Source organism: Balaenoptera physalus (assembly GCF_965194825.1).
Source record: "Balaenoptera physalus genome assembly, chromosome: 5".
Lineage (NCBI taxonomy): Eukaryota > Metazoa > Chordata > Mammalia > Artiodactyla > Balaenopteridae > Balaenoptera > Balaenoptera physalus.
Genome location: NC_138884.1, coordinates 125193278 through 125211688, shown reverse-complemented (window position 1 = coordinate 125211688; position 18411 = coordinate 125193278). Strand labels below are relative to the sequence as shown.

Here is an 18411-nt window from a genome sequence, read left to right as displayed (position 1 = left end):
CAAGAGGCCTGAGAATTTGCATTTCCAACAAATTCTCAGAGGATGTCCTTGCTGCTGGGACTGCACTTTGAGAACCACTGTTCTGGACTAGCAGTTGGCAAACTGTGGCCTATGGGTCAAATCTGGCCTGCTGCTTGCTTTTTATTGTTCCTGAATTAAGAGAGTTTTGTTTGGGGTTTTCTAAATTACGTCTTAAAATGAAAAACAAAGACAGTAATATTCTGTGACATAAAAATTATATAAAATTCAAATTTCAATGTCCATAAACAAAGTGTTATTGGAGCAGCTGCTTTTTCACTGCAACAGCAGAGTTGGGTAGTTGCAAAAGAGATTGTATGTCCCACAGAGCCCAAAATATTAACTATCTGGACCTTTACCGAGAAAGTCTGTCCACCCCTGCGCTGGATATCAAGTAAATCATGTATCCTTTTAACAATCTAATGAAAGAAATATTTTCCCCAGAAAAATACTCAGATGCATATTCTCACATCTTCACACAGTGTGGCAGTTGGTCACAAGGGGTATGTGAATTCCCCAAAGACCCTGGGCCCCAGTTAAAAACTCTGTCTTCAAGTTTTCATTTAAAATAAACAGTTCATTTGCACTGTATGATTGCTGATATGTTTAATTTTTTAAAAGCCAAATTGGGAGGCGTAGACCCAAGGCCATATGAGTACAATGGTATTTAATAATGTTATGCCTAGCTATTACGTTAGTGGCTCACCCCTCTTTCCATCTCTAAAGCTCCAGGACGGTGTCAAATCTGCACACAGGATCCTTACTAGTAAGTGTGGGAGTATAAAAAGCAGTTAAGATCATTAACTCAATCGCCAGATTTCCTGTGTTTGAATCCTGACCTTCCATCAATGGCTGCTTGATCTTGAACAAAAATTACTTACACTCTGTGTCTCAGTTTCCCCATCTGTAAAAATGAAAATAATCATGACAACTTCCTCATAGGACTGTTTTGAGGAAATGTATAATGTGCTTAGAGCAGTGCCTGGAATACAATAAGCATTCAATGGGTGTTAATTAATCAATTATGACATTTCTAAATCCAGACAATTATGCAGTTGTCTTACTTTACAAAAGCCAAATATTTTTCAAAATATGGATTTATAAAAGTTTGATCGTCACTTACTTTTGGGGAATGCCTAAAAATTTTTTACTGCTTCATAACGTTGGAAAATTAAGTAAATATTCCTTTTTCAAAAAAATAAACTTACCTTGAGTAAGCATGCTGAATTCTCTCAGTGCAGTTACCTTGAAAATAGACTGTGTTTACCTTTTGGCTTAAACCTCCCCCCCACCTCATTCCCACTCTGAAGCTTTGCTTTTTAGGCATGTAGATTATATTTCATAATGGTTGATTTCATCTGTTTGTGTAATTTTTTTTTAAAGCCATGGTGAGAGCACTGGGAAAGACTCAGATGTAATTGCTTTGTAATGAAATGTTGAAAGCTATTTAGAGTCCATTCAGAACAATTACATTTGTTTAGTCAGTGGCTAGAAACTAGACTGAAGCCTATAAATATACTTTGTAAGAAAAAAATCTTATTATATGTTGCATAATCAAAATATGATAATAAAGTGAAGTCCGTTAAACACACATACTGAAATGACATTGTCCTTTTCCTTCTGGTGTCGAGCCCAATAAAACTTCTCAAGATTCTTCAAGCGGTGACATTCAGAACCCCACCTTTAACTGTAAACCTAGGATGGCAATATGTGTGTTGTTCAAAGAGCCAGGAAATGTATTTCTTTCTTATTAAATTATTATCTTTCCATACCCAGATGACACTTCAAAACCCTCAACAGTATCAAGATGGGATAGGGTAGTGGAAAGCACTGTATTAGCAGGCTAAATTTTATCCCTGACAGCTAGTAACAAGTTCTAATACAGCTGGCAAATCATTTAATATCTTCATGCCTCGGTTTCCTCCCCTGAGATGGTAATGATTCCCTTTTTCACTCTCTAAACTACAGAGTTTTTAGATAATTAATTTAAATCAACTCATCTGCCAACCAAAAGCACTGGGCCAGATGATCCACTGATCAATTCCAATTCTAAAATTCTGTGATCATTGACATCAGTCCACAAATTTGGAATGGACATCTTGAAATACTCATCTAGCTGCAATCGAAGCAATTATGGGAAGAGATTTTCAAACTAAATGGCCAATTTATACTGAAAAAAATCAAAAGTGTTTAAACCTCTTTTTTATTCCATCCTGACATTCCTCCCTATTCCTTGGTATGACCTTGGCTGGCAGAGGGACTATCAGTGAAAAGCACAGTTGTTCTCACAACATTTACAAAAATGATTCAAATAACATATTAGTAGCTTCATACTGATATTTCAAAAACTGTTAATCAATCGAAATGGTTCCATTTGTAGAATTTCTCCAAATTCTCTCTGGATAGAGTTTATTTTCTGTTGTAATATGTCTAAAAGTCATGAGAAAAACATATTGCAAGGCTGTTTCTTTACTATTTCATTATGTCAGAAGAACTATTATTACTGTACAGCATCATTATTTCTTAATGCATGCACATTTACGTATGCAGTGCGAATGTTTGTGTGTATGGGCAGTTACATGTATGTCTGTGTTTAATCCATGAGCACATGTGTATGCAGGGTGAGTGTGTGTGTGTGCATATATATATATATATGTATGCATGTTTAATCCATGAACATATATGCCATGAGTGTGTGTGCATGTGTATGTTTTTATAGAAGGTGTTAATCTAATGATTAGCACAAGCAACCCAGATATGGTCATTGCAAGACACTATACTTGTATGGCAGTAGGGTAGGGGGAAATAATTTTGATCCTTTTTTTTTTTTTTTTTTTTTACCAAATCATACTTTTAGTATGATTAGTTTTATTTTAGTGACTTTTTTATTGTCACTAAATAAAAACAACACTTGAAAGATGACAACAGAAAAATTAAGGCTAAGGAGAACAAGAATAATCGGCTAATATTAAAATGCTTGATGAAAAAGCTACCAAAAATCATTCCTGGCTTAACCCACATCTCCTTCTCAAACACAGAGAGAATGCCTGTAGCATAAACCCGAATTATTTATTTTTATTTCACAATAGATTTGTGGGGAAAAGTAAGAAACGGTGGTTTGTTATTATAAGTTTTGTATATAGCTTCATTAAAATTTCCAAATGAGTGGAGCTTTTCAGTTCACTAATAGTAGCAGGCCAAAAACATCCCGAAGGGAAAAAGAGCACTTTCCGTCTTCAGTGGTAACTTTTCAAAAATGCTGTGAGGTTCTTTTTGACATTTTATCAAACATTTGGAAACCTTATTCATAAGTAAATAAGTAAAGGATTCTTGAAATAAAGGCACAAGTTTTTAAATCTGCTTTTAAAACACTACACGTATTTATGAACTCTATATAACTTTTTTTCATAATAAGACACAATATCCCTGATACGAAAAATTCTGACATTTAAATTGTTCTCATAAAAACCCAAACTGTTCAAAGAGCAACTATGAACAATCTTTGTGTCGTAATGACCTGCACACTAAATCAGCTATGTAGATATTTCAATTAAAAAATAAAGGAGTATGATAGTGGAATTAATGGCACAATGAAATAAAACAGAGGGAGAGCTGCCTTTCAATAGCTGCTAAGCCTCTGTGTTTACTAAATGATGCAGTATGTAGCCTTATGCTGTACATCAAATACCAGATGTCAAAAAACCCTGATAATTACAACTAATAACGTATTTCAACAGTAGGAAATGTAGAGAAGGTAATAATATTTAATCAAAAGTAAAACTGTGAACAAATATTGATTTGATGAAAGTTTACTATGGAGCAAATAGTGTATTTTGGAGGTTCAATGATGTATAAGGTAGTCTGTACACTCAACAGAGTGGACATTTACATGAACATGGATTTAGATAAAATATAAAGAAGCAAAGCATCCAGGCAAAGAAAAGTTTAAAATATTTTCAGCAATTGCATGAGTTCTTGAGGGATCCTTCAGAATACACACCCTTGTGGTACAAATATCCATGTAAAATACTTTGGTAATTGAGTGTATTTGTCATCTATTGCTTCATAACAAATTAGCCCAAGACTTAACAACTTAAAACAACACACACTGATATCTAACAGTTTGTGTAGGTCAGAAAGTTGAATATGACTTGACTGGATCCTGCAGTTCAGGATCTCTTGAAGACTTCAACCAAGGTGTCAGCTGGGGCAGCAGTCATTTCAAGGCTCAACTAGAGGGTGGACCAGCTCTGAAGCTCACTCACATGGTTGTTGACAAGATTCAGTTCCTCATGGATTGTTAGACTATGGACCTGAGTTTCTCCTCAGTTGTTGCCTGGGTCCACCCTCAGTTCCTCACCATGTGGGCCACTCTAGAGGGCAACTCACAACATGCAGATTGTTTTGGTTCTTTGAAGCTCTTTGAAATTACCATGTGAATTGTAGGATCAGCTTATCAATTTCTGCACAATGGCCAGCTGGGATTTTGATAAGGATAGCTTTGAATCCACAGATCAATTTGGGAAATATTGTCATCTTAACAACATTAGCTCTTCTGATACATAAACATGGGCTGTTTTTCCATTTATTTAGGTGGTCTTTAATTTCTCCAACAATATTTTATAATTTTCAGGGTCTATGTTTTGCACTGCTTTTATTAAAAATAATCCTAAGTATTGTATTCTTTTTAATGCTACTGTGAATGGAATTTTTTATTAATTTCATTTTCACATTGTTCACTTTTATGCATAGAAGTACAATTGATTTTTGTATATGGACCTTGTTACTTTCAAATTTGCTGTACTCATTTATTAGTTCTAAAGGTTTTTTTAATGGATTCCTCAGGATAGTCTATATGCAAGATCCTGTTATATGTAAACAAAGATAGTTTTACTTCTTCTCCAGTTTGGATACAGTTTATTTCATTTTATTGTCTAATTTTCCTGACTAGAACCTGGAATATAATGTTAAATAGAAATGGTAAGAGCAAATATCCTTGTCTTATTCCTGATCTTAGGAGGGAAGCATCCAGTCCTTCACCATTAAGCATGATCTTAATTGTGGGCTTTTTATAGATACTCATTATCAAGTTGAATTTTTCTGTCTATTCCTACTCAGTTGAGTATTTTTATCATAAAAGGCTGTTGGATTTGTCACATGATTTTTTTTTGGGGGGGGTGTCTATCCAGTTGATTATGTTTTTTTTTTTCTTTTTTTATTGTTATAGTATATTACATTAATTGATTTTTAGATGTGAAACCAACCTTACGTGTGTGTGATAAATCCCATTGGCCATGCTGTATAATGCTTTTCATATGTTGTTGAATTTAACTGCTAGTGTTTTGTTGAGGGTTTTGCATCTATATTCATAAGGATATTCATCTGTATTTTTCTTTTATTATGATATCTTTGTCTGGTTGTGGTGTTAAGGTAATAACCAAATATACTGATGCACTTAACAGTGTCCTACATTTCTCTGAGATTCTATTGAATTTTCTTATTTTTTTCCTCTCTGTTCTTCAGACTGCATAATCTCTGTAGATCTATCTTTAAGTTCATGGGATCTTTCTTCTGCCAGCTCTAATGTACTGTTGAACCTCTCTAATAAATTTTTCATTTCAGTAATTGTACTTTTCAATTGCAGGATTTCCACTTGATTCTTTTTTAATAATTTCTGTCTTTTTATTGATATGATCTATTTGATGAGTCACTGTTATATATTCCTTTACATCTGGAAGTATGGTTTGTTTCAGTTCTTAGAATACATTTGAAATCTTTGTCTACTAAGTCTGGCATCTGGGCCCTTTAAAGGCAGTTTGCATTGCTTACTTTATTGTCCTGTCTATAGGTCACCCTTCCAGTTTCTTTGCATATCTTGTAATTTTCTGCTTAAAACTGGACATTTTAAATAATGTTTGTAGCACTCTTGATATTGATTCCCTCCCCCAGTCTCCAGGGTTTTGTTGTTGTTGTTGTTATTGACTCAGGTGTTTATCTGTTTAGTATATGAGTGGGGAATTGAAGTGGAGACTCTTTCCCCTGCAGTGTGTAGCCTCAACGCTACGCCTCAGAGGCAGCACAGTCACTCTGGCATAACAGTATTTTTAGTAAGGTTGCCTTTGCGTCTTTTCCTGATGTCTCTATTAAGCTGTCTGCCTGCGGTAGACAGCTAGCCAGGTATAAAAGTTAGCCAGATATGAACCTACAGTAATTACCAACAATATGCTTTATTGTTTTTGACAATGCCCTAGGATGCAAATTGTGCCATAGTCTGAACCACTAAAATGTGGCCCTTTTCACAGTAGTCTTTGAAGCCAGTATATGAGGCTTTTTATGACTCCAGGAGTAACCTGAGCTGTCTCTTTCCCTGATTCTGTCTAGTAAACTTTTGTTTGGTCTATTATCAGCTTGTTGTTAATCTTAATTAAAATAAAAACAACCTCCTCTTAATTGCTTATTATCAAAATCATCATTTGTTTTCAAGAGTGACCTTAGGTTTGAACTTCTTAACTCTCTGTCCCAAAAAAAGTCAGTTCCCTTTGAGAGAACTTAGGAACTCTCTCTTCTTATGATCTGCCTCCTACCCTGGGCAAAATCTCTGCACCAATGCTCCAGAGCTGAGGGTGGAGATAATGGCCCCCTTCTCACAGAGCAATACCCAGATTTATGATCAGGGTGCTGGGTTGAGATAGTAGCCTCTGGTCCTCTCAGCTTGCCTCTCCTGGCTTAGAACTACCACCCTACAATTCAGCTGGAGCCAGGATAAATCATGGTTCCAGTATTCTTGGTCTGAATCTGGGGTACAGTTTCTGCTCTGCGAGTGTGGCTACCTTGAGGAGGAGAGGTACCCCCTGTGTTCTTGGCTGCACCCAACGTGGGTAGGGATTTTGCCACTTTAAACTGGAGCAAGTGGGGAAAGGGGTGGGCCATGGCTCAAATGCTACACACTTTCACTGTTCTTACCAATCTTAGTAGATTTCTTGAATAAATATTTCTTTGCTGTATCTTCTCAGTTCATTTTCCAGAGATTTTAAATGCTTGGTTTTTTTAAAAAAATAATTTCTACCAGTTATGGTTGTTTTGCTGGAAAAGGGACCACTGAGCTCCTCACAGCACCATTCCAGATGTCTGAATTCTATCATCATTTCTTTTTTTTTTTTTTTAAGCTGGACATAGACTATTTTAAATGAAGGCTCGTGAATATTTTTTCATGCAGTGTCTTGCTGATAGTCTCTTAAAAGACTATAGATATTTCAAATGTATGTCCTTATTAGAGTATTTTCATATTACTGTCCTATTGATATAATAAAAGTTAAAAGTCTAGTTGCAAAATATGTACCCAAGAAGAGCTATTACCCATCTCTGCATATCTCTAAATGAATCATGTTTTGAATTGGAGAATAAAGGAGGACTTTCCAACTATTTTGATTTAATAAAAAATTACTCAGCTTTAACTATAGTTCTAGACAATTTGTTTAGACAGAAGACATCTTTACTATTATATATTTATCACTTGACTTTGAAAAATGAAAGGGCTTTTATCTATCATCATTTCTTGACTAATTTGTTTCAATAGCCTCTTCACTGGTCTCCAGTTCCATTCTTGGCCCTGTTGAGTCTATTCTTATCAAAGCAACTACAATGATCTTGTTAACATGTAATTCAGATTCTGTCACATTTTGTCTCAAAGCCCTTCAGACTACTTTAAAATAGCCCGCAAGGCCCTAGCATCCGGCCCCTTATATTGTGTATTATATGCTCCCATCTCATTTTTTAATGAATGATACTTGAAAGTCTCCAGTGTGCCTCCCTTCATGCAGTCCTTGATGATGACTGTTGTTTTTCACAGTTATCACACTTGTGTTGTGCTCCTCCTCCCAGTTTGGTGACTCTGGTTTTGACCCCAAGTTTCTCCTACTCTTTCTACAAGTCACTGCTAACCTAATGTCATCCAGGCTCTGGGGTTCTTGAATTTGGAGGAGCATTTCCTTACCTCCCATTTTCTACACCGTATACACACTCTTAAGAGCAAATTAGAAGGGCATGGGTTAAAGAATATTTTAGTGACATCATCTTGTGTTCATTCAAAAGTTATCTTTGCCAGTACCAAAAAGAAGTTGAAGAGAGAGAAGAAAGTACTGCCTTTGTCTCTTTTACCTAAAAGTAAATTGCCTGTGTTCTAGTCTTATCTTCCATTTTCCCTTTTCCTTGCTCCTTAAGGATGGGACCACTTTTATTTTACTTCGTTTTTCATATACTTCACTCTGTGTAATCCACTATCCTAATTCTCCATACCAAAGTTGCCATGCTACTTTTAGATTTAAGCCCTGTGATAGAAATGCAGCTGTAATTGCTGGTAATGTCCCCTGATAAGCTAGAATTTCTAGACTGGGTTTTCAAATTAAAACCCACTATATTTTTGGAAACAATTTTTTTGTATCAGTTTTTAATCCTGAAACAGGCAAAATATATTTTTAAGCTTGAAAAAGCATTAAATAATGAAATCAAATATTAATGGCATTTCCTTGGAAGACAGAGCAGTGAAAATTTGCTAAATGTTTAGTAAATGGAATATTTGTATGATCTTGAATATATTTAATTCTACTTATTGGAAACGTATGATGAGCAAAATGGTGTTCGGAAAGAAGAAAATAATAAAATCACAGTGGGATGATTATAGGATACCAGCCAGCAAACTTGAAGCTCATTTATATGAGCATTTAAATGATTTTGTTACTGAATATAGAACGTTTATTTATAGACGGCCTTTTCCAACAGTTTAAAAGTATTTCCATATATCCATGTGGTCAGTAGAGATATCCCTTCATCATTATGTCTGTTAATTTTTTTCTTTTTATATTATATATGCATATATTTCTCATCTCTTGTTCGAAACTATTGTTCACAGACACAGTTTATCCATTACCATATTCCTTTTCTGTGACAGTATTGAAATATCACAGTCCTTTGTACCTTCCTGTTAATATTCTTGTGTTTTATTTACAATAAAAGTGAATAAAACTTTGCGTGAAAAATTGCACACCTATAGATTCAACCTTTAATATATGCTATATCAAGATGAAATATTGTGTTACAATAAGTGAGCTATTCATTCGTCACTGAAAATCTTCAGCATTTGAGTGCTTTATTGTTTTAAGCATTTCAGAGAGTAACCTTTTAAAATACATAACTTACCACTTTTAAAATGGTAAATGTGTACTAAGCATCAAGACACATTTTTCACGACGGCTAAAGGTTTTCATGTTAATACAAATGATTTTACTGTACTCTCTTCCTGCTGTGCTCTCAGAGTCAGCTGTGATTATGTGGATTATTTGCTCCTAAACTATGTTCGTAGAATTTTTGAATTCTTGTGTCTACTTTTTCTAGTTTTCCAGTCTATTGTTTGTAATGTTGGTAGCTTTCTCTTCTAGCCATTGTCATGTTATCTGGGCCTAGTAGCCAGATTCCCATTTCAGTAACATGAAGTGGTCAAACTAGATGACCACTGAAGCCCCTGATATCTGTAAAATTATGTGAATCTGAATTGCCCTGAGCTTGGAAATCAGGTAGAGTAGGCTTCTTAGGTTTGTTGCTAAAGTGATAATGAAAGCTCTCAATTTCACAAATGAAAAAACTGAGCTCATAAGTGACTTGTACTTGGTCACACAGAGAACTCACACTCTGCCTCGTGGTTCCTAATTCAGTGCTCTCAATTGCACCATACAACACCCCAAGCAAGAGCTGATGATCTGTGGGAGAACCAGACAGTATCTTCCCAAGGTAAAATGAACCAACTTGTGTGCCCGGTTATTCTAATGGCCTTTTGTTAACCGTAGTCCAGGTAATTAAGGTAATATATGTGACTTCTGCAAAGTTGAATAATAGTTGAAGAACCCAGACCTTTCTTCTGTATTGAGAGAAGTAGATGTTATTGTATAAAATTTCAAAGATTAATATGGAAAATTTCGTGTATTAATGGCATAATTATCAATGTATTGTGTAACAAGTGAAAATATTTTGATTTCCCTTTCAGCTACCCGTTGACAGCAGATAGGTATAGGTTTTTGGCCTTTTTACAAGTAGGATGATATTGTTTAATAAAGTTCTTAGCTAGTTTATTCAAGCAGTCACTAAAGTTCTCAATTTCTGTTTTTCACCAAACCTAGGACATGAAGAATAGGATAAACTTTTTGCCTGGAAATTAGGATTGGTTTTTCATTAGCTATTAATATTCATACTGCTTAGTAATGGATTTAGAGAAAAAAATGGCTTTTCTTGTCATGTGCTGTATCATGGTCAGTCCTTGATTTGCCAGTCTGGTATTGACGGGTAGATAAAAGAATTTCCCTTAGACGGAAAATTTCTACAATACATATTTATCTATTTGATTTTTTTAGCAGAGGGCACCATCGGACACCCTCATCCCCCAAATCCCTATTTTAGCTGCAGCATCTTTTTTCTGTATAGTAGCTATTTTTTTCCTGAACATGTTTAATCTCAAAGGAATAAATGCTACCTACAAAATGCACTTTAATATTGGGCAGCAATAATTGAAGGAAATGAACTATTTATATTACTCAGATGCATTGATATGAATCTACCAAGGTTTGCACCTGTCTGTTCTGGATACCTTGTTATCATTATTTTTAGTAAGTATAAAGTCTTGAAAGTCATTCTTTCTGCTTTATGGTTTTTATGCATTTAAATAATATTTTAAGATTAACTAGAGGAGCTCCAATTCTTTTCAAGTGCTGACACATATAACAATTGCAACAAAGATTTCCCCCTAGGAGGTAAGCTGATAACTGCTTAAAGTAGTTATTAATATTTAATTTACTTGGTTTAAGGTAAATAAATATTTCCTCTAAATATTAAGTTATATTTATATAATACAGAGCAATAAACTGTGCACAAAATACAAAAGAAAAATTCATGTTCCTCTGCAGAAAACAAAACCTTAACTATTTTTATACATAAAAACCTTTTATGACGTGAGTTTACCCTGTGTGTGACACAGCCTAATTGCCCTGAGTATTAAGTTCATGTGTTTAACTTCAGATGTATCTTGGTTCAAATTGCTTCTTTGCCAATTACTAGATGGGTGCCCTTAGCAAATGACTTAAAATTCCAGTGCTTTAATTATCAATGTGTAAACTGGAGATGATAGTTGTTTCTACCACATAGGTTTTTACGAGGTTTAGGTGATGTGTGTACATGTTCATATGTGTATAACGCTTAGCTAAGCGCTTGGCACGTAAGTCTTTCAAAAAGTGTTTGTCGTCATCATCATCATCATGGCTACCATCATTTTTACCGTATTTCTTCAGGAAGCATGTGATCATTCCTTTTGAAATAAGAGGTTGATGATGATTGTAAAACCACCAAGTGACTTTTTCAAGGTAATGTAATATGCAAATTGGGAACAGATACAAGATAGGCTAATTTGCTTTGCAGTCCTCCATCTATCCATCATTCAATACTGAATGTGGTCACTAATTTTTAGTGATTCAAAGAGACCAATATCTTACCAAACATTCCAGGAAAAAGGAACATTGATGATAAAAGTTGTGTTTTTAAAGAAAATAAGCGAAATATAAAAAAAAAGTTGATCCATGTATATGTGAACTCTTGAATCTTTGAAGTTATTGCTTTCCAATTATGTCCAAAAATTTTCAGATACTTCCTCCATTGTGAAAAAGTAACTCCCGTCTTTCGTTTGTTCATTTCTTTCTTCTTTCTTCCCTTTCTTTCTCCCTCTTTTCCTTCCTTCCTCTCCTCAGCAGATAATTAATGAATGTGTATTATCTACTAAGCACTTTACTTGACACCAAAGATGCAAAAATGAATGAGATGCTGCTTATTCTTGGGGTTTAACTTCAGTTTAACAAAACAGCATTTTGGGTTTTGGAGAGACAGGTACAGAGCCCAGCACAGCCACAAAGGAGACGCGGGTTAGTTATAAGAGGAAGAAAAATAATAAACGGGACAGACAATTGAGATAACAACACTTGTGAAAAACGAGTAGGTGTGCTTGAGGCAGAAGGCAGGAGCAGGGCATCCAAGCAGAGGGAGCAGTATGAGAAAGGGCACAGGCTAGTGCCCAAAACACCGTGTTCCACTCTTGCGACAAAATATATATCAATATATATTGCATCAGCAACAACCTATCTGTGGGTCAGGAAACCACTGCCTGTGGGATTTAGCTGCAGCCTGTTTTGTTATGGCTGGTCTGCTAAGAGTTGGTTTTACATTTGTAAACGGTTGTAAAAATCAAGTAAACAAAGAAAAACATGTGACAGAGACATTATGTTGCTGGCGAAGCCTAAAATATTTCCTACATAGCCCTTTAGAGAAAAAGTCTTCCAAACTTTGACCTACACACTTTGACCTATAAAGATGCAGAGGAAGGTATGTCAAATTGGAATCATAATAATGGACAGTATTTCATGAATCCCTAATTAATGTACATCTATCCATAATGATTATCGGTAACTTGCTGTGTCCTTAGAAATATGAAATTTGTGGAACATAAAATACATTTCTGATAATTCTTGCCCTTATGAATCTCCAAAAGGAGCATAAAATATTGAAGAAAAGAAGAAGAAATTGATTTGGTGTCAGAAGAGGCTTTGAGTTGGGAATTAAGAGAAAATGAGCCCGTGTAGTTCATGTGGAGCCAGAATATGCAGGAACTTTTCCCCTAGGTTTTAGGGCCTCAGGGACCCTAAATCCAACTGTTCTGATCACATTTGCTTAGAATTCTACCTTCTGAAATTCCTGGTCTCCAGATTCTCATATCACCTCCCCTAATTAATGTATTCTCATCTACTGCTCTCCTGTTTACCTCCTAGATCAGGACTCTTATGTGCCTTTTATACATAAGATTAGGAAGTGGGCTGCTTAGCAACAAGGCATGAGAATTCTTATTTCTACATTCTGGTAGGGTACAGATTAATACTTGGTCATCACTTCTAAATGCATACTCAGTACCCATTTTTCACACTCTTCCTAGTGAATAAAGCCAAAGTTTGCTTGTGGAGCCAAAATGTCTAGCTAGAGGACGGATTTTTCAGCTTTTATTTCAGGTAGAGAGCATTTAACATAGTTCTGGCCAATTAGATATAAAAGTAAGTCATGGTATGGAACTTCCAGGAAATCTCCAGGAAAGCAGGTTAGAGATGGCTGATGTTTGCCCTTCTGCACTTTGCCTTTGTTCCTTTCTCTTGCCTAGTATGTGGTCCTATTGGCTGGAACTAAGACATTCATCTAAAACATGAAGGAAAGGCCAAGAGAATCAGAGACCTCACTTCTGGCATTCTTGAACTTCTGAACCAACCACTCATCTCTGGATTTCCAATTACTCAAGAAAAATAAGCACTTTCTTTTTCTCAATCCACTGTTTCTTGTTTTTCTGATGCAAAGTTTGACCATTTCCTATCCAGTGCTTTTCCATTGCATTTTTTCTCTTAAGCTGTTTTGAGATTTGCCTACATCCAAACTGCCCCATTGTCTAAAATTTGTAGACCCTTCGAAGGAATATTTATATAGAATACCCTAAACATGGCCTAACACTTTTTAAGAAGTGTTGATAGTGAAAATTTTATGCCTAATTATCATTTATTAGATAGCAGTTTTGTGAGTGAATTCTTAGAATGCTTAATAATAGCATAATTAACTTTCACTGACAGATTTTCATTTTATTGCATCAATGACCAAGCTTGTTTTTAATTAATAAATGATTGTGAGCTAATCAAAAGCCAAGGTTTGCAAGATTTTTAAAAAAATTTAACTCCTGCTCTATTGAGTATACCCTATTCAAATTGGCTAATCCATCAAAAGCAGTAGTTATCACAAGTTTTTCATTTTCTTTCTTTTTGTTTTTCAATTTGAAAAATTCAGCTAGATAGTTTCTTTTATGCTTTATCTGTAGGGGCTGAACATTTTCATCATTCTGTGATTATCTCTTCAGAGTCAACACTTCAGTTCCCTGCAGTCACTTCTGCAGTAACCTGAGCAATATGAGAATATGAGAAATTGTTTTCAAACCTGTTGACAGTGGAGAGCGTTAAAGCTGGTTAATAATATAGGAGAACTGAAGGGCTTGAACTGGAGTTGTTTTGAGATGAAAACTGTATTGAAAGTTTGATTTCCAAATATGATGCCACTTTAACATGACGATAACAACATGGAAATATAATATTTGGTATGACATGTCTACAGAAAAATATAGTAATTTAACCATCTTTATAGGCAGTTACTTAAGTCATCATAATTTATTTAAGTTTTTTTATTATATACGTACCATTTATTAACATAAGCTTACTTTTTGTCTGATGAAATTTATTTCACATGGTAGTAAAGTTTCCACAAAATTGGAAACAATCACAGATGGGAATTATTTTAACTCTTAGAGAAGGCACAGGATGCCACAGAGGACAACATGTAATAACACTTTGTATTTTGGAGGTGGGGGAGAAAATTTACAACCAGAGGGATGTCTCATTCCTACACCAAATGTTTAAAGCATTTTTCCATAAATGCATTAAGCTGGCATTAAGGGGAAAAATGACTCCTAAGGGAAATCTCAGCTTGACTCAAAAATAATATTAGAAATATATTCCATTGCTCAGAGTAATAGTTTATGCAAATCTATTTCTGCAAAGTGATGCGTTTAAATTAATGATTCTAAACCATCAGCTATATAATTGTGGAAGCATCCAAAAAGTTAGGAAATGTGAGCAAAATTTAAAAATGAAGGACATTCCAGCCAGTTTCAAAAAGGACAAGTTACCCTCCTCAACTTGTCTACCACACACACACACACACACACCCCTAGCCATTTCACCTAAACCAGTGCTTTATTTCATGAACATAGGCAATCAGGTAGAAGATTTTTTAAAAATTATTTTATACTTGCTGTGTATAGATATTTGAAGTACTAAGAATGGAAATATATGGGAAGGTAAATTAGTTACATTATTTACTTGAGATAAAATTACAAATGAACGTATTGTGAAAATGCTGTGATTTGTATTAAGCAAAATTATTTTGAATACCTTCTTTTTGCACGTTTCTGCTTATAGTAACTATAGAAATGATATCATAATGGAATGGATCATACTATTCTTGTTTCCATCTCTTAACACATTTACGAAGAATCTTGAATGTTATTCCTTCCAGGTTAAAGGCATTGTTAGAAGCTCTAAATATTTACTATCTGGTGTCATCTCTCTTGTCACTTACATCTAGAACTAGATCTTTCCATGCAGCAGAGGCAACAATGAAGAGAAAGGTACCAAAATGCAGATCTAGTATTTCCTGAGATAGCCTGATATCACATCTTTGCTGCCCCTAACTCTTCACAGGTCTTTGCTTTCCTCTTTATTAAGCTTTTCTCAAGAACCCATCATTATAAGCATTCCCTTGAATCCTCCCTGAACTCCTATACATTTCTTGGTTCATCAAACTCCCTTGCAAAGTCTCAACTCCTTTTAAATCCAAATCTCTACCTAGTCCACGCCTGTACCCCTGAAAATTAATGTGGCTAGGATCAACACTTAACTGTTCTCACTTTAAAACCATGACCACAGACCTCAAGTGGAGCTCAATACTGCCCAGAAGTTACACAGCAAGTCTTTATTTTGTTCACAATCTTACTCTCCTGGATCAGTGTTTCATACCGTCTCTTTCTGCAAACTACTACACGTCTTGCCCCATCTTCATTCTCAACTGAAGAGTTTCTTATTTCACTGAAAAAAAAAAAAAAAAAAAAAGTCAAGCAATTGAAAGAGAACTTCCACATGGCCCCATTACTACAACTACTATTTCAACGTGGTGATAACAAAATGTAAATATAATAATAGGTTTGATTTTAATTTGAAACGTGAGCATGTCTATACAGAAAAAAAAAACCATAAAAATTATAATCTTCATAGCTAGTTACTCAAGTGGTCCTAATTATTTAGTACAATCTTTCTGAATATGTAGGTACCCCTTATTACCATAAACTGTGTTAACAGTGACCTAAATATATGTCGTGGCTTGGCATGCTGTGAGGGCAGCACACAATCCTGGTTTCTGTCTTGAAACAACTAATAAAAGAGCTAGAAATGCAAAGACCAGATTCTGTCCTTTTGCACTCAATCACGTCCCTTCCCAACTGTTCGAGAATATCATTCCAGGCCCCGCCCAGAAGGCCCGGCAGGGACCTGGCCCTGCGTATCCAGAGCTTGGGCGGCGCGCAGCACCAGCGCCTGCGCCGCGACCCGCGTCTTTGCGCAGGGCCGGTTACGCACGTGCAGATCCTGGGCGAGCTGGCGATGGAGAGCTGCGAGACCCCACCCTGCAAGCGCTGGCGGCCGCCGCCGCCTCCAGAAGGGGCCAGGTCCTGGAGGTGGGCTTCGGCGCGGCCATGGCAGCTCTGGAGGCGGGCTTCGGCGCGGCCATGGCAGCTACGAAGGTGCAGGAGGCCCCCATCGACGAGCACTGGATCGTTGAATGCAACGACGGAGTCTTCCAGCGGCTCCAGGACTCGGCCCAGCGGCCTCCCCGCATGGTGGTTCCCTCGAAAGGCCTGTGGGAGAAGGTGGCGCCCACCCTGCCAGACAGTCACTTTGATGGGATCCTGTACGACACGTACCCGCTGTCTGAGGGGACCTGGCACACACACCAGTTCAACCGCATTAGGGACCATGCGCTTCCGCCTGCTGAAGCCGGGGAGCGTCCTCACCTCCTGCAACCTCACCGCCTGGGGGAGCGGATGAAGTCCAAGTACTACTCAGACGTCACCACCGTGTTCCAAGAGACGCAGGTGTCCGCCCTGCTGAAGGCGGGCTTCAGGCGGGAGAACGTCCTCACACAGGTCACGGCCGACTACCGCTCTCACCACTTCCGGTGGATGACTACGCCCGGTCACCAAGCACTGAGGCCACTGGGCCCACCCGCTCAGCGCCCACAAAGCCCTGGGGACTCCGGGCTTCAGGTACTCGCAACTCCCACGACCCTACTCAGCAGCTTAGTGGCCGGGAGTGCAGGCTCTGGCCTCTCAGCCGAGCCCAGACCCACGCCAGCTGCGTGACATCAGCAAGCTTCCCTAGCCTCTGCAACGGGATTACCACTACCTTCCTTCTGAAATAAACACTAACGCTGGGGTTGGCCAATCAGAAAATTTTAAATATATATATATAATTTATATATATAAATTATATATAATAAAATTATATATATAAATTATATATATAAATTATATATAATAAAATTATATATAAATTATATATATATAATTATATTTGTAAATTATATATATAAAAAACTGCAATTCCAGCAGTTCTCCCCTGTCTTCTAAATCATTACCGTTTCTATAAACATACAGCTATTTCTCCCATCTTTAGATAGTCCTGTGCTTATGTTGTTTCTCCAACTACAGCACCATTTCTTGACTCTTCATTTTAGCAAAACTTCTTAAAATCGTTGTTATACTCGCTTTCACCATTTCACCTCCCTCTAGTCTCTCTTAAATCCACTCTGATTTTCTTGCCCTTCACCACTCCACCAGATCTTCTCTTTTCCAGTTCATTAAAGGACATCCAGTGTTAAACCCAATGGGCAATTCTTAGTTCTCATTGGAAATTCCTGGTATTCCTCCCATCTCACTTGCAATACTCTTTCTGAGTTTATTTTCTGGTTTTCTTCTCTTCTCTCTGCCTTCTTGATGTTAATCTGTCCCAAAGACTTAGCCTTCCTCTTCTCTCTGTTTACACATTCATTCTGTTGGTGATCTTAATGAGTTTTATGACTTTAAATAAAATTGATATGTTGAGCTGTCCAGCTGAACTTCAGCTCTCCAGCTGAACTTGCTCCTCTAAATGCTAAACTTATTTATTTGACTTCCCAATTGAATGGGAAGACATGAGACATCCAATTGAATGTCTAATCTCAAACATATGTCCTTTCTCCCCCAAACCTGTTTAATTTTTAAACTTTCCAGACTCACTTGATGGAAATTCTATCCTTCTAGTTGAGCACCTTGTCTCATGTTGCATATTCAATCTATCATCAAATTCTGTGGCTCCACCTTCACAGTATATCCAGAATAAAATCACTTCTCACCAGTTACATTGTCCCCACCCTGGTCCAAGCTATCATTATCTCTCACTTAGATTGTTACCAAAACCTAGTAACTGGCTCCTACTTTCCTCCTTACTTCCTTTCAGTCAGCTCTCAACATAGCAGCCAGAAGAATTTTTTTTTTTTTTTAATGATAGTCTAGATCATCCGTCTGTTCAAAACTTTCCAGTAGCTCCTCATCTCATTCAAGGTAAATACCAACATCCTTATTGTGGCACATTAAGGACTTAAATACTCTGCACCCATTCCTTCTTGTCAGTGATA

General features: G+C 36.6%; 1 protein-coding gene and 1 pseudogene across 13 annotated transcripts in view; both read left to right on the top strand.

Annotated features, from left to right (window-relative positions):
• LOC309661250 (bifunctional heparan sulfate N-deacetylase/N-sulfotransferase 4) overlaps window positions 1-18411 on the top strand; it is an 823039-nt gene that overhangs the window by 689462 nt on the left and 115166 nt on the right. The window lies entirely within an intron of this gene.
• LOC309661298 (guanidinoacetate N-methyltransferase pseudogene) lies at window positions 3577-17144 on the top strand (annotated as a pseudogene). The gene has a single exon. The product of its transcript is annotated as a guanidinoacetate N-methyltransferase pseudogene (transcript).